This window comes from Agelaius tricolor, unplaced genomic scaffold, assembly GCF_023055355.1.
Source record: "Agelaius tricolor isolate 1412-34295 unplaced genomic scaffold, bAgeTri1.0.p SCAF_15, whole genome shotgun sequence".
Classification (NCBI taxonomy): Eukaryota; Metazoa; Chordata; class Aves; order Passeriformes; family Icteridae; genus Agelaius; species Agelaius tricolor.
Genome location: NW_027269275.1, coordinates 21,911,838 through 21,939,150, shown reverse-complemented (window position 1 = coordinate 21,939,150; position 27,313 = coordinate 21,911,838). Strand labels below are relative to the sequence as shown.

At 46.4% G+C, this 27,313-nt stretch overlaps 4 long non-coding RNA genes across 10 annotated transcripts; 1 reads left to right on the top strand and 3 right to left on the bottom strand.

Moving 5' to 3' along the window:
• Positions 1-1,450: 1,450 nt before the first annotated feature.
• On the bottom strand, positions 1,451-6,590 carry LOC139596570 (uncharacterized). 7 transcript variants are annotated; one of them, XR_011681358.1, is made up of 8 exons: positions 5,534-6,590; positions 5,416-5,457; positions 5,278-5,321; positions 5,133-5,176; positions 5,011-5,051; positions 3,966-4,929; positions 3,315-3,408; positions 1,451-2,815 (listed from the first exon to the last, which is right to left on the bottom strand). It is a non-coding gene; the product is annotated as an uncharacterized lncRNA (long non-coding RNA). The 7 variants fall into 7 exon arrangements; XR_011681359.1 differs by having other exon boundaries at positions 4,551-4,929; positions 5,534-6,587; XR_011681354.1 differs by having other exon boundaries at positions 1,451-3,408; positions 5,534-6,589.
• A 1,507-nt stretch (positions 6,591-8,097) lies between these two features.
• On the bottom strand, positions 8,098-9,352 carry LOC139596572 (uncharacterized). The gene is made up of 3 exons (XR_011681360.1): positions 8,351-9,352; positions 8,231-8,272; positions 8,098-8,148 (listed from the first exon to the last, which is right to left on the bottom strand). It is a non-coding gene; the product is annotated as an uncharacterized lncRNA (long non-coding RNA).
• Positions 9,353-9,832: 480 nt separating this feature from the next.
• LOC139596569 (uncharacterized) lies at positions 9,833-11,402 on the bottom strand. Its single transcript, XR_011681352.1, has 3 exons — positions 11,210-11,402; positions 10,042-11,132; positions 9,833-9,963 (listed from the first exon to the last, which is right to left on the bottom strand). It is a non-coding gene; the product is annotated as an uncharacterized lncRNA (long non-coding RNA).
• An 8,334-nt stretch (positions 11,403-19,736) lies between these two features.
• LOC139596568 (uncharacterized) lies at positions 19,737-26,542 on the top strand. The gene is made up of 2 exons (XR_011681351.1): positions 19,737-20,189; positions 23,245-26,542. It is a non-coding gene; the product is annotated as an uncharacterized lncRNA (long non-coding RNA).
• Positions 26,543-27,313: the final 771 nt, after the last annotated feature.

Genomic DNA, 27,313 nt, shown 5'->3' with positions numbered 1-27,313 from the left:
GAATGGCGTTCCGGTTTGTGTGGGGCCGGCGGCGGGGCGCGCGGGGGTCCGGGGGGTGCGGGGTGGGGGGTGCCGTTTCGATCGGGCGATTGGGGGGGGACGCCTGCGCACTGGGGTCCTTTCTGGGGTGTGTCGCGCTGGTGACGTCATCGGGGCGCGCCGCGGGTGCAGTACTGCGGGGTAAGCGGCAGGTGGCGCTGTGCATGGAGTACCGGCCGGCAAGCAGCAGGTGGCGCTGTGCGTGCAGTACCGGCCGGCGAGCAGCAGGTGGCGCTGTGCGTGCAGTACCGGCCGGCGAGCAGCAGGTGGCGCTGTGAGTGCAGTACTCGCGAGTAAACGGCAGGTGGCGCTGTGAGTGCACGATCTATATGTAAATGGCATGGGGTGGGGTGCTGGCTAGCAGGGGGGTGGGTCTGGTGAGGGGGGCAGCCATGGGGGTGGGGTTTGCCTGATGGCTACTGATTACTGGCACCTGGGGTGGGAGGGGTCCCTATATACTGTATATAGTAAAAAGAAGAAAAACTATATGTCTGGTGCAGCAGTAGGAAATTTCAGGCTCCCGGGGAGTAAATGGTTTGGTTTTTTAATTTTTTTTTTTCTTTTTTTACTCCCAGGGAGCCTGAAAGTTTCTACTGCTGCTTTTTTAATCTAAAGCTAGAAAGGAAAACAAAGTTAGAAAGACAAGGAAGGAGAGAGAGAGAGAGAAAGGAGAAGGAGGGAGAGAGAGAGAGAAAGGAGAAGGAGAGAGAGAAGAGAGAGAGAGAAGAGAGAAGGAGAGAGAGAAGAGAGAAGGAGAGAGACAGAGGGGGGGGAAGAAGGAGAGAAAAGAGAGAGAAGCAAAGAGAAAAGAGAGAAGCAAAGAGTTGGAAAAAAGAGAGGGAGAGGAGAAAAGAGAAGGAGAGAGACAGAGGGGGGGGAAGAAGGAGAGAGAGAAGCAAAGAGAAAAGAGAGAAGCAAAGAGTTGGAAAAATAGAGGGAGAGGAGAAAAGACAGAGAGAAGAGGAGAGAACAGGGACAAAGACAGAGAAAGAAGAGAGGAGGAGAGAACAGACAGAGGGAAAGACAGAGAGGGAGAGGAGACAGAGAGGAAAAGACAGAAGAAAATAAAACAGGAAGACAGAGTGAGACAGGAAAAGGAGGGTGGGAGAACTGAAGAAGGACAGGAGTTAGAGGGAAAGGAAAGTGGTTAGGATTAGAGTGAAAGTGAAAACTTAGGAGTAGGGTGAAAAAGGAAAAGACTAAGAGCAAAAAAACACAAAACAAGGAAAAGGAGAACACAGAGAAAAAGAAGCAAGAAGACTGAGATTGACAGTGATAAAGAAAACAGAAACAAAGGGTTAGAGATAGATGGAAGTTAAGTTAGAAATAGAACAGTAAAGTGAGGAGCAAAAGGAAGAAATACAGTGGAAAGAAATGACAAAACCACACCAAAAAAAGACAGGAGCCACGGTGGGGAAAGGAAGGGCAGGGGGTATCTTTATTAAGGGTGACTCAACTTTATTGAAAGAATGCTTTTATTTATACATCAGCAAAATACATGGAAACAGTGTATACAAGTGCAAATGCAGATACAATGCATAGACACACTGGTCAAAGTCTAATTTACATATAGAGCAATACAGCAAAATGAAGCAGTTAATGCAAATGCAGAGCAGCAATACAGAGCAGCACAGCAAAATGCAACAGGTAAGGCAAATGCAATACAGAGCAATACACATATTAACACAAAGCAATAACCTTTTTCTATTTTCATTAGATGTTGATTTATTGTTACAGGAAACCCAAAACAACAAAAGCACACAGAAAACAACACTCATCTACCATTAACACCCCCTTCAGCTTACACACAAACTCACCATCACTGCCATCACAACTGCTAAATTACTCCCCAGCAATCATTGGTCCTCAGGAACACGGTTCCCGGGTGCCTCCAAAAAATCCTCCTGCCTGATGAAAACCCCGGTCCCTGGACGGTCTGCGCCCAAACTTTGGTGATGAATGTTGCCTCGCAGACCGACCGGGACCCGGGAAAAAAAAACCCAGCCGGGGGGGAAAAAAAAAAAAAACCCCCGGCTGGGGATTTTTTATTCTAAATTTAAAAATGATTTGAAAAACCTGAAAAGCAAAAGTCATAAGGTTACAACCCTAGAACCCTTCAACACACACACACTTCCTTCAGCTTACACACAAACCCACGCTGACTCACACCTCAACCTCTCTGCTAACCCCCGGCACGCATTCGCGCCGCTCCTCGGGAACGCGGTTCCCGGGAGCCTCCAAAAAAATCCTCCTGCCTGACGAAAACCCCGGTCCCTGGACGGTCTGCGCCCAAACTTTGGTGATGAATGTTGCCTCGCAGACCGACCGGGACCCGGGAAAAAAAAACCCAGCCGGGGGGGAAAAAAAAAAAAACCCCCCGGCTGGGGATTTTTTATTCTAAATTTAAAAATGATTTGAAAAACCTGAAAAGCAAAAGTCATATAAGGTTACAACCCTTCAACACACACATACACACACACACACCTCCTTCAGCTTACACACAAACCCACGCTGACTCACACCTCAACTGCTCTGCTAACCCCCGGCACGCATTCGCGCCGCTCCTCGGGAACGCGGTTCCCGGGAGCCTCCAAAAAAATCCTCCTGCCTGACGAAAACCCCGGTCCCTGGACGGTCTGCGCCCAAACTTTGGTGATGAATGTTGCCTCGCAGACCGACCGGGACCCGGGAAAAAAAAACCCAGCCGGGGGGGAAAAAAAAAAAAACCCCCCGGCTGGGGATTTTTTATTCTAAATTTAAAAATGATTTGAAAAACCTGAAAAGCAAAAGTCATATAAGGTTACAACCCTTCAACACACACATACACACACACACACCTCCTTCAGCTTACACACAAACCCACCCTCGCTCACACCTCAACCTCTCTGCTAACCCCCGGCACGCATTCGAGCCGCTCCTCGGGAACGTGGGTCCCGGGAGCCTCCAAAAAAATCCTCCTGCCTGACGAAAACCCCGGTCCCTGGATGGTCTGTGCCCAAACTTTGGCGATGAACGTCACCTCTCAGACCGACCGGGACCGAGGAAAAAAAAACCCAGCCGGGGGGGAAAAAAAAAAACCCCCCGGCTGGGGATTTTTTATTCTAAATTTAAAAATGAATTACAAAACCTGAAAAGCAAAAGTCACATACACAAGGTTAAAACTAGTCAGCATGTGCTCACACACACAGAGACGAGTGGACACAGACAGACACAGTCATGTGCTCTCACACACGCTCACACGCTCTTCCTGCTTACAGGCTCGCTGTGGCCCTTACTCGAGACGCTGAAGAACGTGCTTCGACGCGTCTTCTGGCTGCCGCTCCTTGACGTCGAATGGTAGATTCTGGGGAAATCGGTAGCCTCGAGGACCTGTGAGACGACAGGAATTGGTCAACTTGTGGCTGACAGCTAGGAATTTTCCCCACTCTGGACCAATAAATTTTCTACCCAATATCCCATAAAAGACAGATGAACAGTAAAGTTTTTACAACTGTTCTACCTAACTATGACTACATGCCAGGGCAGGGCAGCTCCAATCATAAGTGGTATATTATAAGTACATACAATATAAGCAAACGCATACAGTGCAAGTGTACATACAGTGTAAGTAGACACAATATAAGCCGACACAGGTACACGCAATATAAGTATATACAATATAAGCCTATACAATACAAGCCAACACAGGTACACGCAATATAAGTATATACAATATAAGCCAACAAAGGTACATGCAATATAGCTACACACAATACAAGCCAACACAGGTACACGCAATATAAGTATATACAATATAAGCCTATACAATATAAGCCAACAAAGGTACATGCAATATAGCTACACGCAATACAAGCCAACATAGGTACACGCAATATAAGCCAAGACTTGAGATAACTCTGTGGAAGATTAATTGTTGGGCCCCATACCCTTTGAGAAGATGGAACCTACAGAACAACTGCAGTCACTTGAGGAGGGTGTAAGACACTCCCTCTAGAAGTCCAAGAGAATGGCATGGAAAAAAAAGCACTACCAAAGCTGGTAGTGAGAAGGAAGATGGATGAGAAAATCTTGTAATCCTTTCCTGTCTCAAAGAGTAAAAATGTAAAGATGCCAGAATAAGCTATATCTGGGAAGGAATGTGAGTAAAATACTGCCTATATGGCACAAAATAGTGCCTGTAAAGCGTCAAGATGTAACAAAGGCCTATGACACGGAAGACAATAGACACAGACTACATAACACGGACGACACAACATAGACACGGATGGCATAACAGAGACACGAGTAAACTGCCTAGCACTTTCAACTTATGGACCCAAGATTCGTAGCGCAAGATGAGCCAGAGGCCGATGATGCCAAAGGAAAGAAAGCCCTATGATGATGGCACGTGATGATGAAACATAACTCATTAAAAGAAGTTAGTGCCGAAGCAGTTAAGAGGATGCTCGAGAGGCTCGGCGAGCCTAGAGAAGGAAGCCGACTGCCGGGTGACCGTGGCCGTGGCTCCGGACCTGAAGGCGAGCTCCTCGGGGGAAAGATCTGTGACGACGTCGAGTCGAGGAAGGCGGACGACGCAAAGTTCCCGAGAACGTGGAGATGGGTTGGAACTGCCCTGCCCGGCAAAGGCTCTGGTGAGGCTGAGGAGAAACCCTCTCCCTTTACTTCCAGAGAGCCTGTCCCGCTACAGACCTCTCCGCTAAGCTGACGTGAAATTGCCCCCTGTGATAGTAAAGGTTTTTCCCCTTCTCCCAACCGCTGGCACCGACACTTAGCTTTTGGAAGAGGAGCGGACAAAATCCATCCTCGGTCGCACGTGGACGTTGATATGTTCTCCGCGTGTGCTTCGGTGTTGCCGTTTCTAAGCTTTGGGTAAGAGCCTCCTCAGGGTACCTAAGACAAAACAGAAAAGGTCACTATTGCCCTCAACAACAGTAATCCCCGGGACTCCTCCGCACCACTGCCCCGGCTCACCTCAAATCTTGATTTGACTCCGGAGGCTGGCCAGAAGATACCTGCAAAGAGAAAAGGTACATGCTTAGCATGCTGCTGCATAACATTCACCTATGAGTCAGCCTGCCTAAATGCCGACTCACCTGCCCTCCTCTGTTCCTTGGCGTACCTAGGGAAGCAACAGCACCTGCAAAGTAACAAAGCAGAAAAGCATGCTGAGATACTGTGAAAACACAACCTCCCAAATCTGACAAATATGCCACACCGATACCTTAAGCTCGCACCCACCTGGCACGGATATGCTCGGCTAGGATAGATTGCAAGCGGACCACCTAAAATAAAAAAAAAAAAAGAGATGCTTAAAGCTGCACCAGAAACTGAGACCTCAGCAATAACAATTGCTTCTGTACGCTAGTCAATGCTCACCTCGCCCACTTGGCCTTGACTGCTGCTCTCGGCTTTAACTTCCTAAAAAGAGAGACAAAGAACAATGCTGTAACAGCCACCATTTATGCTTCCTCTACAGAAACAAGTAGTGCCTCACCTGCTTGGGGGAATCCCCTCACCCGGGATGGGGCCCTCTGGCACGGATTTAATCCATCTGAATCTGAAAAAAGGTTAGGACAAGAGTCAAACTGTTGCAGGATAACTTAAGAGCTCCAGATATCTTGTGTCCATCTACAAATCCCATCTAGAGTCCAACTACACCCCACATTACAAACTTCAAGTCCCCGGGACTTCTCCTATTGCACCGGGCTACGCGGCAGGGCAGCGCAGCTCCGGCACAAATGTGTGTGCTGACACCCGTGACACGGGACGTGACAGACGACGGGGACGCGACACGGACAGAAATCTCCTGGCAAGGAAAATGGCTGTGAGGACTGAGAGAATGCAAAAGGAGATGACCGAGGTGAAACTGATGGTGGGCTGATGAGGCTCAGAGAACCCTGGAGGAAAAAGATGCTAACTGAATGATTTATTCCAAGAACTGCAAAGATGGATGCCCGAGAATCCTACGGCCAGAAGCCTCTACCTGCCCTCACATTCTTTCAAGTCCTAGTCCGCCATAATGGATCCTGGCGGGGTATAGCTGTCCATACAGCTCAGAACAAGACCTGAAAAAACAGCTGACTGGATGCTTATAAAAAGAGATGAGAGTCTGAACTCCCGAGTCAAAAGTTCTATGGCATGGGTGCCAGGCCAAGGAACGCTGAGAGCACAGATGCTAAGACTGGTGCCAAGGTTTCTGGTAGGCCCCTCAAAGGGCTAAGATAAAAGACATGAGACAGCTAAACAAGACATAATGCACAACAGACAAGTGACACAATACACACCGGGACTGCTCTGCCCTGCTCACCTCAGCACGGTGATCAAAAGTGAGATTTTGCTTTTAGGGGGCCTAAGGGACCACTTCTTGGCTACCCTCGTCTCCAGAGCCAACTCAAAACCTCCCCCATCCCAGGAGTGCCGACCCAGCACCTCGCTTTCATCCCCTCTGTGGGTCGGAGCCCTCTACTTATCTCTCGGACATCTGGGGACGCCGGTCCGTGTCGGGTGCGAAGAAAGGCCGCCTCGCCGGCTGGGAAGTTGTGCTGTCACCGGGCTGTTGTCACTTAGACAGCTATATTAAAGAAAACCAAACAAACATCAACGCCTGACCTTGGCACCACATCGGCCAAAACCACACAAGTCTGCTACTCACCGTTCTCCTAAGAAGGCCTGGCACCTCGTAACCCTAACCCTCTGCCACAGATGTAATTCATCTGCACCTGAAAGAAAGGTAGAACATATGTCAAACACATGCACGATAACTCAAAAGCTGCAAACACCTTATGTCAACCTAGGAATACCATCTAGAGTCCAAGTACAGCCCACATTACAACTTTCAACTCCCCGGGGCTTCTCCTATTACACCAGGCTATGCGGCAGGGCAGAGCAGCTCCGGCACAAATGCGTGTGCTGACACCCGTGACACGGGACGCGACAAACAATGGGCACAAGACACGGACAGAAATCTCTAGGCAAGAAGGATGACTGCGAGGACTGAGAAGATGCCAAATGAGATGACCGAGGTAAGACAGACCGATGGCGAGCTGATAAGGCTCAGAGTGCCCTGGAGAAGGAAGATGCTAAACTGAATGTTTTAGTCCAAGAACTGCATAGATGAATGCACAGGAGCCCTACGGTCAGAAGCCTCTACCTGCCCTCACATTCTTACAAGTCCTAATCCACCATAATAGAACCTTGCAGGGTGCAGCTGTCCATACAGCTCAGAACGAGACCTGAAAAGACATCTGACTGGATGCTTACAAAGAGTTGCAATTCTGATGCCTGTCTGAGCTCCCGAGTCAAAAGTTTTATGGCCTGGGTGCCGGGCCAAAGAAACGTGGAGATCGTGGCTGCTAAGAATACTGCCGAGGTTTCTGATAGGCCCCTCAAAGGGCTAAGATAAAAGACATGAGACACCCAAACAAGACATAATGCACGGTAGACAAGTGACACGATACACACCGGGACTGCTCTGCCCTGTGCACCTCAGCACTGTGATCCAAAGTGAGATTTTGCTTTTAGGGGGCCTAAGGGGCCAATTCTTGGCTACTCTCATCTCCAGAGCCAACTCAAGACCTCCCCTCCCCGATCCCAGGAGTCCCAACCCAGCACCTCGCTTTCATCCCCTCTGTGGGTCGGAGCCCTCTACTTATCTCTCGGACAGCTGGGGATGCCGGTCCGTGTCGGGTGCGAAGAAAGGCCGCCTCGCCGGCTGGGAAGTTGCTGCTGGCACCGGGCTGGTGTCTCTTAGACAGCTATATTAAAGAAAACCAAACATCAGTGCCTGATCTTGGCAGCTCATCGGCCAAAACCCCACAAGTCTGCTACTCACCCTTCTCCTAAGAAGGCCCGGCTCCTCCGGTCGCACGCTTCGGGAACGCTTGGAGGCCAACGCCGTCGTCGTGGGGTACGCCTGGGTTAAGAAGACAGGAGGTGATGTGGCATTGCTGAAAACTGACTGGACCCTCGGTCCTCCTCCCTACTTCCCTGACTCACCGCAACTCCTCGGTGGTTCCTGACTGCTACCCGGAAGACGGGGCTCATCAGGGTGGAAAATTCGGTCCGTCGGCCAGGTGGGGATGGGAGCTTGGCGTGCTCCGAGTGGATTGCCTAAGGCACAAAAATGAGAATGGAGACTTAGACTTGCCCCCTTAGAATTCAGACCTCAGCAACAAGAAAGGCTACTGCTCACCTTGCTCTCTTGAACTTGACTGCTGGGATCCAGCTATACTTCCTAAAAATAAAGACAAAAAACAGCGCTGTAATAGGGTCACACTTGACACTCCCCCTGCACAGACAAATGGTGACTGACCTGCTTGTGGGAACCCCCTCACCCAGGATGGGGGGCTCTGCCATGGATGCAATGCATCTGCACCTGAAAGAAAGTTAGAACATATGTCAAACACCTGCACGATAACTCAAAAGCTACAAACACCTTAGGTCAATATAGGAATAGCATCTAGAGTCCAAGTACAGCCCACATTACAACCTTCAACTCCCCGGGGCTTCTCCTATTACACCAGGCTATGTGGCAGGGCAGAGCAGCTCCGGCACAAATGTGTGCAGACACCCGTGACACGGGACAGACAGGACACGACAAACAATGGGCACACAACACAGACAGAAATCTCTGGGCAAGAAGGATGACTGCAAGGACTGAGAAGATGCCAAATGAGATGACCGAGGTGAGACCGATGGCAAGCTGACGAGGCTCAGAAAACACTGAAGGAAGAAGATGCTAACTGAATGATTTATTCCAAGAACTGAAAAAATGGATGCCCGAGAATCCTACAGTCAGAAGCCTCTACCTGCCCTCATGTTCTTTCGAGTCCTAGTCCGCCTTAATGGATCCTGGCGGGACATAGCTGTCCATACAGCTCAGAACAAGACCTGAAAAGACAGCTGACCGGATGCTTCTAAAGACACAAGAGAGTCTGATGCCTGTCTGAGCTCCCGAGTCAAAAGTTCTATGGCATGGGTGCCAGGCCAAGGAATGCAGAGATCACAGATGCTAACAATGATGCCAGGGTTTCTGACAGGCCCCACCAAGGCCTAAGGTAAAAGACATGACATATGCAAACAACACATAATACACAAAAGACAAGTGACACGATACACACCGGGACTGCTCTGCCCTGCATACCTCAGCACTGTGATGAAAAGTCAGGCTTTCCTTTTATGGGGCCTAAGGGGCCGCTTCATGGACACCCCCCACCTCCAAAGCAGACTCAAAAACCCCTCCCAGTAATTCCCAAACCAGCACCCTGCTTTCATTACCTCTGTGGGTCGTGGCCCTCTACTTATCTCTCGCACAGCTGGGGATGCCGTCTCAGGTGTGAAGAAAGGCCACCTTGTCAGCCAGGAAGGTCCTGCTGGCACCGGGCTGGTGTCTCTTAGACAGCTGTATTAAAAAAAACCAAACATCAGTGCCCGATCTTGGCAGCCCATCGGCCAAAACCCCACAAGTCTGCTACTCACCCTGCTCCTAAGAATGCTCAGCTGCTTGGGCCGCACGCTTCGGGCACGCTCGGAGACCGAGGCTGTCGTCACAGGGGGTGCCTGGGTTAAGAGGAGAGGAGGTGATTTGGCATGGCTGAAGCCTGAGTGGAACCTGGCTCCTCCTCCCTACTTCCCCTACTCACCGCAACTCCTCGGCAGCTGCTGAAGGCCACCTGGATGGCACCTTTAAATAGAAGAGTTCAGGGTTTCATCACCAGGTCCTGTAATGCATCCGCAGGGCTCACACGTGCGGGGAACCCAGTGCATCGGCGGGCTGGTGACAGGGGCTTGGCAGGCTCCGAGTGGATTGCCTAAAGCACAAAAAAGAGAATGGAAGCTTAGAGCAGCACCAGAAACTGAGACTGGAGCAATAACAGCTACTTCTCTCCACTGCTCACCTTGACTGCTGGTATCCAGACTTAGTTCCTAAAAAGAAAGACAAAGAACAGAGCTGTAACAGAGTCACCACATACACTTCTGTTGCAGAGACAAATGGTGCCTCACCTGCTCGGGGGAAACTACTCACCCGGGATGGGGCCCTCTGGCACAGATTTAATCCATCTGAATCTGAAAAAAAAGTTAGGACAAGAGTCAAACTGTTGCAGGATAACTTAAGAGCTCCAGATATCTTGTGTCCATCTAGAGTCCAACTACACCCCGCATTACAAACTTCAAGTCCCCGGGACTTCTCCTATTGCACCAGGCTATGCGGCAAGGCAGAGCAGCTCCGGCACAAATGTGTGCAGACACCCGTGACACGGGACAGGACGTGACAAACAACGGGAACACGACACGGACAGAAATCTCCTGGCAAGGAAAATGGCTGCGAGGACTGAGAAGATGCAAAAGGAGATGACCGAGGTGAGACCGATGGTGAGCTGATGAGGCTCAGAGAAACCTGGAGGAAAAAGATGCTAACCGAATGATTTATTCCAAGAACTGCAAAGATGGATGCCCAAGAATCATACAGCCAGAAGCCTCTACCTGCCCTCATGTTCTTTCGAGTCCTAGTCCGCCATAATGGATCCTGGCGGGACATAGCTGTCCATACAGCTCAGAACAAGACCTGAAAAGACAGCTGACCGGATGCTTCTAAAGACACAAGAGAGTCTGATGCCTGTCTGAGCTCCCGAGTCAAAAGTTCTATGGCATGGGTGCCAGGCCAAGGAATGCAGAGATCACAGATGCTAACAATGATGCCAGGGTTTCTGACAGGCCCCACCAAGGCCTAAGGTAAAAGATATGACATATGCAAACAACACATAATACACAAAAGACAAGTGACACGATACACACCGGGACTGCTCTGCCCTGCACACCTCAGCACTGTGATGAAAAGTCAGGCTTTCCTTTTATGGGGCCTAAGGTGTCCGCTTCATGGACACCCCCATCTCCAAAGAAGACTCAAAAACCCCTCCCGGTGGGTCCCTGCCTTGCGCCCCGCTTTCATCCCCTCTGTGGGTTGTAGCCCTCTACTTATCTCTCGGACATCTGGGGATGCCTATCCATGTCAGGTGCAAAAGAAGGCAGCCTCAACATCTGGGAAGTTCCTGCTGGCACTGTTGTTCAACAACTCCCTGTTGTTTCTTAGTCAGCTACATGAAAGAAATTCAAATATCAATGCATGATCTCTGCAGCAAACTGACCAAAACCCAACAATTCTGCTACTCACCGTTCTCCTAAGAATGCCCAGCTCCTGGGGCCGCACCCTTCGGCCACGCTCCGAGGCTGATGCCATTGTCACGGGGGTAAGCCTGGGTTAAAAGGAGACGAGGTCATGTGGCATTGCTGAAACCTGAGCGGACCCTAGCTCCTCCTCCCTACTTCCCCGACTCACCGTGACTCCTGACTCCTCGGCCCGTGCCCAAGGCTACCCTGGTGACACCTTTAAATAGAAAAGGCAGAGGCTTCATCAACGAGTCCCGTGATTCTTCCGCAGGGCTGGGGAGAGCGGCGCACCTGGTGCGTCGGCCGGTTGGTGACTGGGGCTCGGCGTACTCCGAGTGGATTGCCTAAAGCGCAGAAACGGGAACAGATGCTTAGAGTTGCACCGGAAAATGAGACTGGAGCAATAACAACTGCTTCTGGATGCTACTCAATGCTCACCTTGCCCACCTCATCTTGACTGCTGATACCCAGCTTTACCTCCTGAAAAGAAAAAGAACAGTGCTGTAACAAAGTCACACTTTACACTCCCCCTGCAGAGACAAACAGTGACTGACCTGCTCGGGGGAACCTCCTCACTCAGGATGGGTGGATGGATTTTGCCCTGGATTTTATCCTTCTGCATCTGAAAGAAAGTGAGGACAAAAGTCAAAGGGCTGTGGGATAACTTCACAGCTCCAAATATCTTCTGTCTGTCTAGGAATATCATCTAGAGTCTGGCAACACCCCACAAACTGCAAGTCCCTGGGACTTGTCCTGTTGCAGCGGGCTATGCGGCAGGGCAGGGCAGAGCAGCTCCGGCACAAATATGTGCAGACACCCGTGACACGGAACGTGACAAACAGGGGGACAACAAACACAACGCATTATGCTTGTGGTGAGGGTCTCGAGGGGAAAAGTCAAAAGGGACCCCAAAGACACACTAGGTAACATGATACACCGGACAACACGACATGGACCGGAACTGTTCTGCGCTGCCTGCCTGAAAGCTGCTGTCAAAAGTAGAACCTCTCCCTTTAGCTGTCCTAAGAGGCCCCTTGGAGAAGATTACTTTTCCCTCTGCTAATTTTTAAATCTGTCCCAGGAACTCCCAACCCACTGCTCTCCCATCATCCCATCTCCAGGCCGTGGCCCTGACTTATCTTTTGGATGATCGGTGATGTGGGTCCGCACCTGAAATGAGTCTGCCTCGGAGGGCCCCATGATCGCCTGTTAGCCTCTCGGTCAGCTACAATAAAGAAAAACAAAACCAAAGTATGAGTACAGAGTTATGTGGGCCAAATCCCAGCAAGTCAGATACTTGCCCTCTCCTGAGTGTGCCTGGCTCCTTCAGGCTCCAGCTTCATCCTGATTCCAAGGCTGTGGCCATTATTATGAGTGGCACATGGGTTAGAGAAAGGCAAAGTAAAATAGCATTCCTGTGAGTGCAGTGGATGACCTTGTGTGCTGTAAGACATGTGAATGCCTCTGCTAGGCTTCTAAAAAGCCTTGGGGTGGGGGGGGGCCTCAAATAATCACCCTTTCTCACCCTGCTGCCTTCAAAACCACCCCCCCCAACAATACCTCCTAACTGGATACCTGCTCAGCCTCCCTCTCCTAGTCACAATCCTCAACTCACCTGAAGCCTCAATCTCAAACATCATCTTTGACACTAGGCAGATCCCTCTTGTGACATGATGAATCTGCTGAAAAGTGTTGTAGCTGACACAACCTGCAGCCTCTGGAAGCTGCGCTCTTCCTAAAAAAAAAAATACAAAACAAAATACAAACAAAACCAGAAATTACAAATGCACTTTACCACCCCTAAACACAAAACCCAAAATTGTGAACTTAAATAGTCCCTGTATTCTATGCTGTTTTCTTCACAGGATCTTCAAAGCCTCTGTTGCTTTAGATGGCCAGAAGCACCTACTGAAAACAAGCTAAGATAAGCTGAAAGAGCCTCTTCTCTGAAATGAGAGGAAAGCTCTTATCCTAGCACAGCCCAGAGAGGGAATGAACCCCCTCAGCAAAAGCTGGGGTTAATATACCCCTGATGGTGCCCGCCTCTCGTTCCCATGGCACCCAGGAAAAGGGAGGGGGCGAATCCCACCGGGCATAAAAGCCCTCAGAGAAGCTACAGCTGTTTGGCTCCTCTGACTCAAATTCAAGGGGAGCAAAGGGCTTGTTATAGAAGAAAACTCTTCAGAAAAATAACAGCACTTTCTTTTTTGCAACAACTACTTAGAGTAAAAGGGTAGAAAACTGGTAAGAAATATAACTTTCTGTTTAGGCAGCATAACTAGATAAATTGGGTAATTTGCTGTTAACTTACTTATAATTATTCCTTAGTGGCTACTAAGTAGTACTTCACGTGTGACTGAGCTGGGTGGAGAAGAATGCTTATGATATGAATAGTCTAAGTCTCCTTGGGACCTCTAATTAGGCCTATCTACATTATAAGTAAAAATAAGAAAAATAAAAGCTTCCCAGGCAGTGTAAGGGTTAAGTGCATGCCAGGCTCACCCTGCTCTGAGGTACTTGGTCCTACGGCACAGAAAGAAGGGCCCTGAAATGTAGTTTTAAACCCTTAAAATGCTGAAAAAGGCAGAGCTTCCTTCCAGTGCACCCCTTAAACAGAGGAAATGGGGCAGTTACCTCTACTGAAACTAATACAATAGCAAATAAATAGCTTCTGCCCTTTGATTTATTCTCCTTAAGTACTGGGAAAAGAGGGGTTTTCATCACTTTAAATCTCTCTAGTGATGAAAAAAGAGGGATTTTTCCCTCAGTTCAAACTCTTATGGAGGGATAGCTGGGCTTCTCCCTCAATTTAGGCCTCAGGACAACAAAAAGTGGCCGGCTACCCTAAATTCAAACCCATAAGAAACATTTTCAATATTTTCCCCTTCTACTTAAACTGGAAAATAATAGAAAATGAGGACTCTCTGTCAATTAACACCCCAAACAGCATAGAAAAGGCAGGGATTCTTTCAACTGAGACCATTAAAATTGCAGGGGAAGCAGAGTCCCTCCCAGTTTGAACACAAAAAATAAAGGAAAAGGAAGCTTTTTGCCTTTTTTCTAAACCCTTTTTCTCCTAATAACCCCTCTCCTTTCTGGGAGTGCTGTGGAGGGTCTGGGGGCCCTGGGGAGGGACTGACACAGTAAAAGGGGAAAGTTGAAAGCCCTCTCCTGGAACCCCACGTGCTGCCTGGCCTGCTCAGATGCTGCCCCTTGGCAAAAGGGCTCTTCCCTTGGCATTTTCTCAAAGTGATGCTCCGTGCCCGGGTGGGTCTGGCTGCTCCCTAGTCCGTGCTGGATGCTCCGACCATAGTTCCTGGAGGGACCCTTGGGATGCCCCGTTAGCCCCTCTAGACTAGCAGCTCCCTGTGCGGGTGTGCCTGGGTAACCCTCTGAAAGCAGCTGCGCACACGGGGGGCTGCTAGACCTTGGAGTGGGGCTTGAGGTGAAGAAAGGTCCTGTGAGGAGTTCCTTCCCCTGCACAGCCCTTCGTCTGCCCCTTAAACCATGGGCTGCCAGACTTTCCTTTCTAAGGAAATTAACCGTCTTTCCTCTCTGTGTGCCCGTGGGCAAAACTGCGATTCGGCCTCCAAAACCGCAGAGAACGATTTCTCACGGACCACGGCTGCCAACGCCGAGAACTCTTGCCGCCCTTGGAGTGCCACGTGCCTCCTGCGAACGGACGTCGACGCGCAGCGGGGCTGAGTTTGGCTTTACGGGGAAGAGGGCCGGCGCAGGATTTCTCCGGGAGCAAAGCTGCCCGCGCCGAGAACTCGGGCTGCCCTGGCAGTGCCGAGCACCTCCTGCAAACTGGCGTCGGGAAACGCGGGGGGTGAGTTTTTCTGTGCAGAAGTTCTCCCAGACCAAAGCTGAGAGCATCTAACCCTAACCACAACAACTTAGCTGGGTCTAAAACTTACAACCTTCGGACTGGCGGCGTGGGACCCAACCCGCTGTGCCACTGCTGGCCCCTTTCTAAAGCATTCCACTGCAGTCCTAAAACTCTGCCTTTTCGGAGGGTGTTTTCTCTGACCCTGACCATAATCTTCCAAATATGCTAAAGACTCATAAAATGGCTTTGAAAAAGCCCCAACAGCACCCTAAGTAGTCCCAGAAAAGTCCCTTCCAAAATCCCCTAAATACCTTTAAAAGTCCTGGAAAAAAAAACTCAAAAAGACATGCTCAGTCTCCAAACTCTACCTCTTGCTGTCTAGCCCACAGATGTCATCCCTACCTTTCTGCAGTGGGTCTGTTGTCCTCTGAGGGTTCTGTCATTGTGCTGCTGTGTGAGGGTTGCTGTCTGGTCTCGCTGTTAGGGCTGCTGTGTTGTGCTGCTGTTGGGGGAAAAGGCTGTTTTTAGGGGGGCTGCTTAGGCTGAGGTTAGGGCTGGGGTGAGGGGTGGTACAGCTGTACTGTGCACCCCTGATCTCCACTGGACTGTCCAGCCCTCAAGCCCTGTCCCTTTACCCCTCAACTGGTCCCTCTGCCCCCCCAGCCCTCAGCTCCTGTGTGTCACCCTTGACCCCTCTCCTTTGCCCCTCAGCCCCCAGCTTCTCTGTGTCATCCTACAGCTGCCCCTGCCACCCTCAGCATCTCTGTGTGTCACCCGCTGTCCCCTCTCCCTGTTCCTCCCTCAGCTCCCAGCCTCTGTCACCCTTAAGCCCCCACAGTGCCCCTCAAGCTGCCCCTCAGCCTCCATGTGTTGTGCCATGAAAAGACCCTAAAAAAACCTAAAAATTCCCTGAAAACCTCCTAATCTTCAAAATGTCCTAAAAACCCCATGAAAACCTAAAAACAGCCTCAGAATGCTGTTAGAATACACTGGAAATATCCTACTTTTAAAAAACCCCTAAAAATCCCCAAAGAACCTTTAGAAATCCCTAAATATACCCTAAATAGTCCAAAAAGAGCTCAAAAATACCCCAAAATCCTTAAAATGCCCTGATAAGATCCTAAAAAACCTAAAAATTTCCTCAAAAACCCTAAAAATACCCTAGCCCTAAAAAGTCCTCCACATACCCTCAATAGTCCTAAAAAAACCCCAAGAACACCCAAATCCCCCCCCAAACAAGTCTTAAAAGTACTAAGAAAGCCCTTAAAATACCCTAACAAAATCTTTTAAAAGCCCTGAAAAAGCCCTAAAAGTATCCTAAGCGTTACCAGAAAATTCCTGGAAAACTCCTCAAAAAAAGCCCTAAAATATCCTTTTAAAGCCATGAGAAAAACCCTAAAAAAACCCCTAAAAAACTGCTCAGCACCCAACTTCTACCTGTCACTCTCTAGACCACAAACATCATTGCTACCTGTTTATTAGGGTTGCTGCCTGCAGCTGCTGGGAGAGTTCTGGGGCTGTCCCAGCATTGGGGTTACTGCCTTGTGCTGCTGTTGGGGAAAACTGGGGTCCTAGGGGTGCTCTTTAGGGTGACCTTGGGGTTGGGTTGAGGGCTGCTGCCCCTGTACCCTAACCCTACCTGGTACCCTGTGTCCTTTGTATCCCTAACCCTCGGTGTGAACTCTCCATCTGTCAAGCCTCCCCCTCCTTGCCCCTCAGCCCGCAATGTCTGCGTGCCACCCCGACCTCTGACATTGTCCCTTGGCCCCCTGGCCTCCACCATGCACTCTCCACCTGGTTAGGGGTGGTTTTTAGGGTAAGGTTAGGGGTGGTGTGAGGGGTGGTTCACCTGTCACCCTCAAGCAGCCCCCACTTTGCCCCTCAAGGCATCTGCTTCCCCTCACCCTCTTCTTGTCACCCTCAAGCTCCCCGCTCTCAGCCTCTCAGCATCTCTGTGCCACCCTGGAGCCCCCCATTTGCTCCTAACGCTCCCTTCTGCCTCTCAGCTCCCCCCATCCTCTGTGTCACCCTCCAACCCCCTCCCCTCAGCCCGCAGCCCCTTGTGACACCCTGCAGCCCACACACGTTGTCCCTGCCTGTCTCGCTTGGGTGTTGTCCTGCTGCGAGAGCTGCGCCGTCCTCCGAGGGTTCGGGCTCCTGCGTGCTGCTGCAGGGGAGTCACGGGTGGGCGGTGGGTGAAGTAACGGATGGAGCGGGAAGTGTGGTGGGACGGGTTAAGGGCGGGCTGGAAAATAGAGTAGGGTTAGGGGTGGAGAAGGGGACGCAGCAGCAGGGGGCCGAGGTGAGGAGATAAGTGTTAGGAGGAAGCATAACTCCATAATTCCAAGACCGAGTCTGCAGCCAACAAGAACTCTGAGTGACCTGGGAGCGGTGAACGTCTTTGGAAAACTGATGTAAGGAAACTGGGGTGATGAATTTTGTTTCCCTTGGAAAAGGGATGGCATTTGTGTCCATGGGCCTGCACCCTGCCCAGGACCTTTGATCTCCAAACATCGCAGGTGAGACAGGGGGTTGGAAATTTTACTCGGGGTAGAAACCAATTTTGGATTTAGCTGAAGTCTGCTGGTGAAACTTGTGTAGTCTGTTAATTGGTGTGTTTGCAAAAAGGCCTGCAGAGAGAACAAAGGAAGTTCGAGGCTACTGCTGGAAAAAGAGAATCTGGGTTACAACTGAGTGCACGGCCTCGTCCCTGTGTGAGTAAAAGTTTGAGGTTTTGCTGGCAGTGTCACCGAGTGCTGAGGGGTCCCCTGGTCGATAGGGCAACTTGGGAGGGGTTGCTTCAGGCTTTGCTTGTGAAAGGTGTGAGAAAAGCAAGCAGCTCTGAAGCAGATGAGCCCCCTCTTGCCTGTTGAAGTGTTGGATAAATCAAAGATAAACCTCAACGTCCCTTCTCACCCAAACCATTCCGTGATTCTTTGCCCTGGAGGCAAGGGTGCACCTGTCACCCCATTTCTCTTCACAGAGCAAAGCAAGGCACAATTCTTCCCAAGAATATTTCTGGGATTCACGTTCTCTGAACCTCAGAGGAAGGAAAAACAATTCTTATCTCATTTTCTGTGCCTTTGTGCCGAAGTAGAATGCAACATGGAGATTGTTCACCCAAAGTGATGGTGTTTTGTTTCCTTGGCCTGTCAGGGCCAAGTGTGTGTGTGTGTGTGTCAGGACTGTTGGGTGACAGTCACGAGTAGTGTGTGGTGTGTGCGGGGTTGAGTACTTGGCAGATTCAGTTTAGATGTAATGTAATATAGTATAATAAAGTAATTAGCCTTCTGATAAGGCAGAATGCAGATTGGAAATATTTGCACATATGATATTAAAGGACACATGAACCACCTTTCTGTGAGACAAAGACACAAGACTTGGCCCATCCCTAACTTAGGACACAGCTAAAAAATAATATATAATTTTTAATCTATTTTTGAATAACTCTCTAAAACTAATGGCAGATGATATAGCTATTTTATCTGGCAAGCTTCCGGTGCAAAATTTCCTGCTGATGTTGGCTCAGACGGATGGAGATTTGGGAGGAGGGGGAAGAACAAAGTGCCACAGGGTTTTATTGGATAAGCCTTGAAAGGTTTCTGCAAGCTTCTATTGCAAGGTTGATGAACCTTGTGTTTGTTAACTTCAGTTTTGCTCAGTGTTTTAACCCTGCTGTATCTCCTGTGGTCCAGATGACACATTTACACATCGTTAGAAAATTCAGTGGGATGCTCTTCAAACAACATGTGACTTTCCACCAGTGAGGGCAGAAACTTGATGGTTTTACCTCAATCTATAGTTTTTCAATATTGCTATAGAAAGTGCTTTTCTGTGAAATGTCTACATTGGTTAGATCATGCAAATTGAGTGCTGGCTACTTCCATAAGTTGAAGAGTAAGAATAACTCAGGAATGTTTCATCATTTGTCTCTGCACTGGTCAGAAATGGTAATTTGAACTCCAATCTGTAGAAATTTAGCAAAAGAAGTTGGACACTTGGAGGATAAAAATAGAAAAAAATGCTTTGGAAGGATTTTTCCTTGCTAGTGAGTGAGTTTCTACCTGTACGAGCATCAGGGGGTAGCACAGTCGGGACGGACGGAGACGAGAGATCTCTGAAGCCAGGTCGTGGAACTTGGGGTTTATTGCAAAGGGCCTGGGTGCAGGGGCCTGCTGGGAGCTGCCAGCCACAGCTCAGAGCAGGCCTGAGAGAAGAGAGGGGTTGAGAGGATGAGAGGGTAAGAGCATAAAAAGGTAAGAGAGCAAAAGCATAGGAGAGTAAAAAGGGGTAAGTGAGTAAAAGGTCAAGAGAGTGAAGTTCCCATTACAATACAATAAATCATCTTCTGTGTTGAATATTCTACTTCTCACTAACCAATCTAGTACAATACACAAATCCTATAGCCTATAAGAATCACTACATTACCATACCGTGTTACATTTTAAACCCTAAAAGCTCCTCTTTGGACCCCTTCTGCCAAGCTGGTAGGGTCTGCTCGGCCCCTTGGAGCTGTCTGCAGGCAGAGGGTGTTGTTTCATCAAAGGGGATTACCTTCAGCTGGCCACACCATTGTTTTCCTGTTGTTCAGTAACTGAGGGATCTCAAAGCTCGCTTTCATTTCAATCTTGCTTATAGAAATATTACCTCATCCATTCCCGTTTGTTCCCCCACTCGTTCGCGGCTGCCCCAGCCCCTGTGCCGGCGGAAGGGGCGGGGGGTCCGTCCTGCCGTGTGCACCGTGGGTACCGCGCTGACCGCACCGAGGGGGGGTCCCGTCTGTCCCATCCCCGGCTGCCCTGACTCTGCTCGGCTCCCGCCGCTGCAGCCGGGGTCAGTCGCCGGCTTTGTCTCTGCCGGATCAGCCGCCGTGAGCCACGTGGGGCCGATCCACGCTCCAGCTCGGTCTGCACCGGAACAGCCCCTGGGACGATCCCGGCTGCAGACCCCGCCTTTGGAGCACCCAGACCCTGAGCTGTGCCGATCCCCTCGGGCGATCCCGGCTGCAGACCCCGCCTTTGGAGCACCCAGACCTGGAGCTGTGCCGAGTTCCCCCGTCCTGCCCTGAGCTCCGTTCCCTTGGTAACCACAGCTCCGGCTGCTCAGCGGAACTCTCTAAAGGAATCACTTTATCGAAACACTAAAAGTTCAGGTAAAAGAAAGCCCTCTCCTGATTCTTCCTAAAAATACGGGAGAAAAGCTATAGAAGATAAAAATCCAAAAAGAATGGGATAAAGGGATTGGTCTATTTCCATTAAAAGAGGTTCCCATAGGAGGGGGCGGACCAGGGTTTGTAAATGCTCCTTTGACTTCGTCTGAGGTCTGAAATTTTAAGAAATAAATAAAAGGGATATTTGGAGGATCCCATAGGCATAGCTGAACAATTAGACCAATTTTTAGGTCCAAACATTTATATTTGAGAAGAGATGAGGTCTGTAATGAAAATAATATTTTTCTCAGGAAGAAAGGCAATTAATCAGAGCAGCTGAAATAAAAGCTTAGGAAAAAAGATAATCTGTGGGGACCCCCAGAGAAGACAAAATGCCAACCGTACCTCCTGAGTGGGGTAAAAATAATGAGGGGAGTAAACACGTGAATAATTATTGTAATTACATAATCAAAGGAATAAATGAGACAGCATATCAAAGGCGAAATGCAGGGAAAAAAAGAGTTTTTAAGGGACAGCTTTTAGAGGGGAAAGAAGAAACATCAGCTAAATAGATAAACTTAAGAGAAATAGGAAAATGGTCCTAAGTAAGTGGAAGATCTGAAAATCTTTAAAGAGATGGGCACAGAGGAGGAATAGGGAGGTCATAAGCTCTAATTTTTTGGGGGGGACAAATACCATCTGGAGCCTGTGATAACTTTAAAAGTGGGTCCCCAAGAAGAAGAATTGGAATTTGTAATAGACACAGGGGCAGAGAGAACCTGCCTGTTAAATATTCCAAAAAGTTACAGTGTGAGCAAACATATAGTGAAAGTAACAGGGGCAAAAAGAGAAAGTTTTACATTTCTGCTCATTAAAGATGTAGTAATTGAGGGAAGAAACTAAAATTTGGATGGGAGATGTCTTATTGGTCCCAGGGGCAGGTAGCAATTTATTGGGAAGAGTCTTACAAGTGCAATTAAGAATAGGAGTTATATCAGAAAATGGGAAAATGACAGCTAGAGTTTTAAAATTAGGCCAAGAGGATGAAGAAAAAAAAATCAACAAAGAAGTTTGGGCTGGAGAAGGAAATAGGGGAGGATTAAATATTGACCCCATAAGGGTTACAACTGGGAGAGAAGATTGTCCCGTACGTGTATGTCAGTATCCTGTATCTTTAGAAGGACGGGAAGATTTGAAGCCGGTAATAGAAGGACTAATAAAGGATGGGGCATTAGAACCTTGTATGTTTCCTCATAATATCCCTTTTCCCCCAGTAAAGTCTGATGGGAGTTATAGACTAGTATAAGATTAAAGGGAGGTTAATAAAAGAACTCAGACTCACTACCCAGTGGTAAAATATCTTAGACACTTAATAAATAAAAGTAGCTAGAAAACCAACCATGAGAAAATTGCAAGAATTTTATTCGTTCTCCCTCCCTCTTCAAAGAGAGAGATCAGAAAATTACCTAGATTATTAAAATATTATAGATTATAGATTGAGGGGTATGCACAAGTAGCAAAATTCATGTATGAAAAAAATTGACAGAAGGAGATGATGTAAAACAGACCAAAGAAGATATTGTTAAATTAAAAGAGTTAAGTTAAAACTAGCCTAAGTACCAGCTTTAAGCTTACCTTTGTTAGAAAAATCCTTTATCATTTATACATAAATACAGAAAATGGAGTAGCTCATAAAATTTTAATTCAAGAGTAAGGAAGAGTAAAAAAATATCTAGTAGCTTATATATCAAAGATGTTAGACTCAGTAAGCCACAGCTAGCCAGTAGGTATTTAACAGCTACTGCAATCCTAGTAAAATAAAGTTGTAAGCCTACTTTTGGAAGTAATTTAGTTAGGTTCACTTCATACCATCTGAGGTGTGTTGAATAAAAAAAAAAAAAAAAAAACAAAACAAAAACCCAAAAAAACAGGTAAGAAGAGAAGAAAGAGAGAAGTTGAAGTAGGGAGGTGGTTATCAAACTCTGAGATGTTAGAATGTGAAGTGATGACATCTTGGTGCTAGAAGAGAGCAGAAGTGTGAATGCGGGGTTTTTGCATGAAAGGCAGGGAAGTGTCTTAACACACGGTTGTTAGGAGGTTATTCAATGCCGAACTGAGGTCCAGAAAGGGTTTAGCAGAATGGGCTCTCCTTGAAGGGAAAAGAGGAGAAGTTGACTAGAGAAAGGAAAAGAATGTCAGGAGCACCTGGGGACGCCAGGTTTGGGGTTGTCAAGGTTGGGAGGTGTCTGACCGCTCCCTACGAGCGGCGGGGTCTCGGAGGCTGCGGCAGGCACCGATCCATGGAGGTGACCCGGCGGCGGTGCTGGCAGCAGGGGACACACGGGTTTGCCAGGCAGGAGCGGGCTGGCTCCGTGGTGGAACTGCCAGGGGGGCTCCCAGACTGCCGGGGTCCCGAGTCGAGGATGGCTGCGTCGGCCCCGGTAAGTGGGCCGAGACAGAGAAGGAAAGAGAAAGAGAGAGAAGAGAGAGAGAGAGGGCAAAAGGGACGCGAGGCTGCCCCCAGGGTCCCCATGCCCCTGGCTGCTCTCCCCTGCTCCGGCCCTGCAGCGAAGTGGCAGCACGGCATTGACAGCAAGGCTGTGAAAAGAGCGGGAGGGGGGCTAGCACTAAAAGATAAAATCAAAGCAGAGATTGCTGACTCTCCAAACCTCACAAAGTGGTTTGTTTTTCTTAAGTAAGAAGGTTTTTGGTCTTTTCTTTTGTGTGTTTTGTTTTACTGTTAAAAAGAAGTTTTTTGGTTTTTGTTTTTTTTTTCCTGAAGAATGGGTTTGTAAGGCTAAAACAATTAAATGCTGCCCAAAAAGTAAAAAGCAATAGATGTGATACATCTAGTGTTAAAATTGGTCTAGCTTTTCTTATTTAACTAACTGTAACTCACAAAAAGAAGAACTTGCCTCTGCAGCTATTAGCACAGCTGGATAGAAGAAGAAGAGGCTGCTGTGGAAAAAGCTTTTAGCTAAACCCAGAAAGTTTGGAAGAAAAGTGAATGGTAAAAGTTAATGCAGTATTATCTTACTTTTATTACTATGCTATTAAGAAGTCCTATCCAGGTACTACCGAAGCAGCAATCAGAATCACGGAAAAAGGGTGAATTCATGCCAGCAGAATCAATGGACTATCACATTTAAACCGGGTGATACCAAACTGACTTTCCAATGGGGACTGAGTGGTAATAGTTTGGAAAAGCCAAATGATCCAAGAAATGTACAAAGAATAACACTGAATTCAGAAGTAAGACAATGCTTATACCACTGGTTTCAAGCACTGCCTGAACATCTCCTTAGGGGAGGAATACTCCAGATAGAAGGATCAAGACTGTTTTTGTGTTCTGACCTTAGCCTGAGAATTGTACTGGGGAGAAGGGGAATTACCATTTCCATCAGTAAACTTTATTTGATTCATTCCAATACTGGACATGCTAGCTGGGTTATAAGTAAATGCTTGAATTGTGAGAATAATTAGTATTGTAGTTCACAACATTTATGCTCTTATTGCAAAAAGTGTTAAAGTAATAACTTAGCTTTGTGGATGGGAATTATTAGTGCCTGGTGAATGAGAGATACCTGAAGAACGGTAAGAGACCACAGTTAAAGGGTGTCAAAACCAATTTGCCTGGAAATTAGTTAAGAGAATGTGACAAGGAAATAGAGGGCAAGACCAGATTGGCCTCTGTATTTCGCCACCGAGAAGATCAAATACACCTGCTGTGGATTGCAACCTCACAGGCCTGGGAGATGGGAGTATAAGGCATACTGGACCTCTGTTATTCCTGTTTCTGGCACTCATTTGTTCTCTTTTCCCTTTTGGGATACCAGCAAGATCGTGTCACAAATGCTACAGAAAGCATCACGTGGAAAGAAACCAAAGTTCCTCTTTAATTACACACACCTATGTCAACAGCCACTGTTATAACCCATCCAAATTAAGAACCTGTAGGCAAAACGGAATAAATTATTGGATTACAAGAAACTTAGGAAAATGTGGTAATAGATTTGGAATTGAATGTCTAAAAGGAGAGAGATGGATTTGTTTTAAATTTAATCTTGAAGATACGGTTCAAGATTTGGTAAAAAAAACAAATAATAAACAAAAAAGTAAAACCAGCACAGCAATTGAACTCTGTATTGACCCCAAATTATCTATTGAGTCGTATTACAAGACTCCAAGCAGTTATGGAAATGATAGCAAATGGAGCCGCCCAGGCTTAGAGTTATTATCAAGTCAGCTAAGCCAAACAAAACCTGTAGTGTATCAGAATAGGTTGGCTTTAGACTATATATTGGCCAAAGAAGGGGGTGTTTGTGGAAAGTTTAATATATCAGATTGTTGAAAATTGATGAGCACAGAAAAGTCATTCTAGAAAAAGCAAAAGAAATCAAAGAAGAAAAAAATATATATACGCATATAATAACCGAGGTACCAGTCCAAAAATTAGAAAACAATGTTAAAACCTGGCTGGTAGGGTAATGTATTAGAAGAAATTAGGATCTTTTATTTTATGTGTTACAACTGTTTTTATATTTCTTCCTTGTGTAATCCCCTGTTTTATTTTGCCAGCATAGTCCAGAAGATGCAAGTAGATAAGAAATATTGCTCAAGCCAAATGATTTACAAAGAATAGGAGTGGGGATTGTGAAAAATGCATGTATTTTATGATTGGCTTTTCAGAAATAATAAAATGAATATTATATGTGTTGTGTTAGAAAGTAATGCTGTATTAATTCTCTTAAGTAGTGTGTTAAATATAGTTTTAGGTTACAAAAACTGTTAAAATAGAAACGATGCTATGTAAGATACTTTTTTTAAAGAAAGGACCTGCAGTGAGATAGCGGCCACAGGACACCTGAATCTTTCAGAGAAAAAGAATTTATTGCCCTCTTATCAGAAGAAACGAACTTCTCCCCGCCTCCAAGGCACTGTTAGGATTAGAAGGAAGAAGCTGATGATGAGCAGACAGAATCCTGTGTTTGAATGGAATTTATGCATCATGTATGAAGTGTATGACTATGCAACAGGCTATTGCTTTTAAGGGTTAATCCTTTGTTAACGGGGGTCCTTTTTCGGGCCCGTGCTGCCCAGAAAAAGGTACCCCGATGTCCGTAACTCTTTGTTTTTGTTATCTCATATTGTCCTAATTCAAATTGTCCAAATTATTATTACTCTGATTGTATTACTATTTTTATAACCATTTTATTACTATTAAACTTTCAAAAATTTCAAAAACAAGTGACTGGCGTTTTTCAAACCAGTCTGTTAGTTGAAAATTATCAAAAGATTGTTGTGAGTTTTCTAACTTTGGCATTAATGCTGGCGAATTTTGAGGATTTACTGTCTCATTTTGGGTCGAGAAATCTGTCCCAAACACTGGGGGGACTCTGGAGCTATTTGGGAACGGTTATTTATCGAAATTCTTTTGCGTTGGGATCAAAGGGTTGGCATTTGCAGGGGCAAAATAATTCTGTCTGTCCTACATTTATTAAAGCAGCTGTCATATTCCACCCTCCTCCTCCTCCTCCTCGTCGCACGGTTTGTGTGCATGGATGTGGCTGTGCAGACGAATCGTGACACAAAGTAGTCCCACTGGGTGCTAGGAGTGTGGAAGGCGAAAACGCGGAGGCACACCAGGTATCAGTTGCTCAGGGTTACCCGCTGCAGAGGGATCTCTCGGTGCCCGGCAGAAGGAGAGACGCGGAAGGATACATGCAAGGCGCTGCAGTTTTCCCCTGCTGTGGTGCCGTGTATAGACGCAGTGGCGGCAGAAGTGGCGTGACAGGGCACAGGGATGCCGGCTGTGGCCGGACAGCGGCACGCAGTGGCTCGGAACCGGGACCAGGCTGTACCAAAGCTGCAGCGAAAGCAGTGGGGGGTGGCGGCGGGGCCGTGGAGATGGGAGGCTGGGCTGGAGCGCCGCGGCGCCGGCACGGGGTGCCTTGGGTGGCTGGGGCGCCCCGGTAAGACAGTCATTAAAAAATTATTTTAAAAGCTCTGAAAAAGCCCTAAAGGTATCCTAAACATTTCCAGAGAATTCCTAAAAAACTCCTGCAAAAAAACCCCTAAAAAATCCCTAAAAATCCCTGAAAAATCACCTGAAAGACCCTAAAAAACTGTTTAACCCCTACCTGTAACACTGTGGCCTCCAAACATCATCTCTACCACCTATTAATCGGGGTAACTGCAAGACCCTCAAACACCACCACAATCACCAGCTTGAGTTGGTCTGGACAGCACCAAATAAAATAAAATAAAAAGCTTTAAAAATTAAAAAGAAAAGAAAAAAAAAAGAAAAAAGAAAAAGAGAAAAAAAGAAAAATTAAAAGTAACAATAAAAAAAAAAAGCTTTAAAAATAGAAGAATCAAAACTAAAAATTAAATAAAAAATAAAATTTAAAAATAAAATAAATGCTTTAAAAATAAAAAAATTAAAAATAAAAATTAAATTAAAAAATTAAAAAATAGAATAAAAAGCTTTAAAAATAGAAAACTCAAAAATAAAAATTAAATAAAAAGTAATTAATAAAATAAATGCTTTAAAAATAAAAAAATCAAAACTAAAAATTAAGATAAAAATAAAATTTAAAAAATAAAATAAATGCTTTAAAAATAAAAAAAATCAAAACTAAAAATTAAAAAAAATAAAATAAATGCTTTAAAAATAGATAAAGCAAAAATAAAAATGAAATAAAAAATAAAATTAAAAAAATAAAATAAATATTTTGTAAGTAAAAAATGAAAACTAAAAATTAAATAAAAAATAAAAAATTAAATAAATGCTTTAAAAATGGAAAAATTAAAAATTAAAATTAAATAAAAAATAAAATTAAAAAATAAAATAAATATTTTGTAAGTAAAAAATGAAAACTAAAAATTAAATAAAAAATAAAATTAAAAAAATAAAATAAGTGCTTTAAAAATGGAAAAATTAAAAATTAAAATTAAATTAAAAAAAAATAAAAAATAAAATAAAAAGCTTTAAAAATAGAAAAATCAAAAATAAAAATTAAATAGAAAAAAAAATGCTTTAAAAATAAAAAAATCAAAACAAAAATTAAGATAAAAATAAAAATAAAAAAATAAAACGCTTTAAAAATAGAAAAATTAAAACTAAA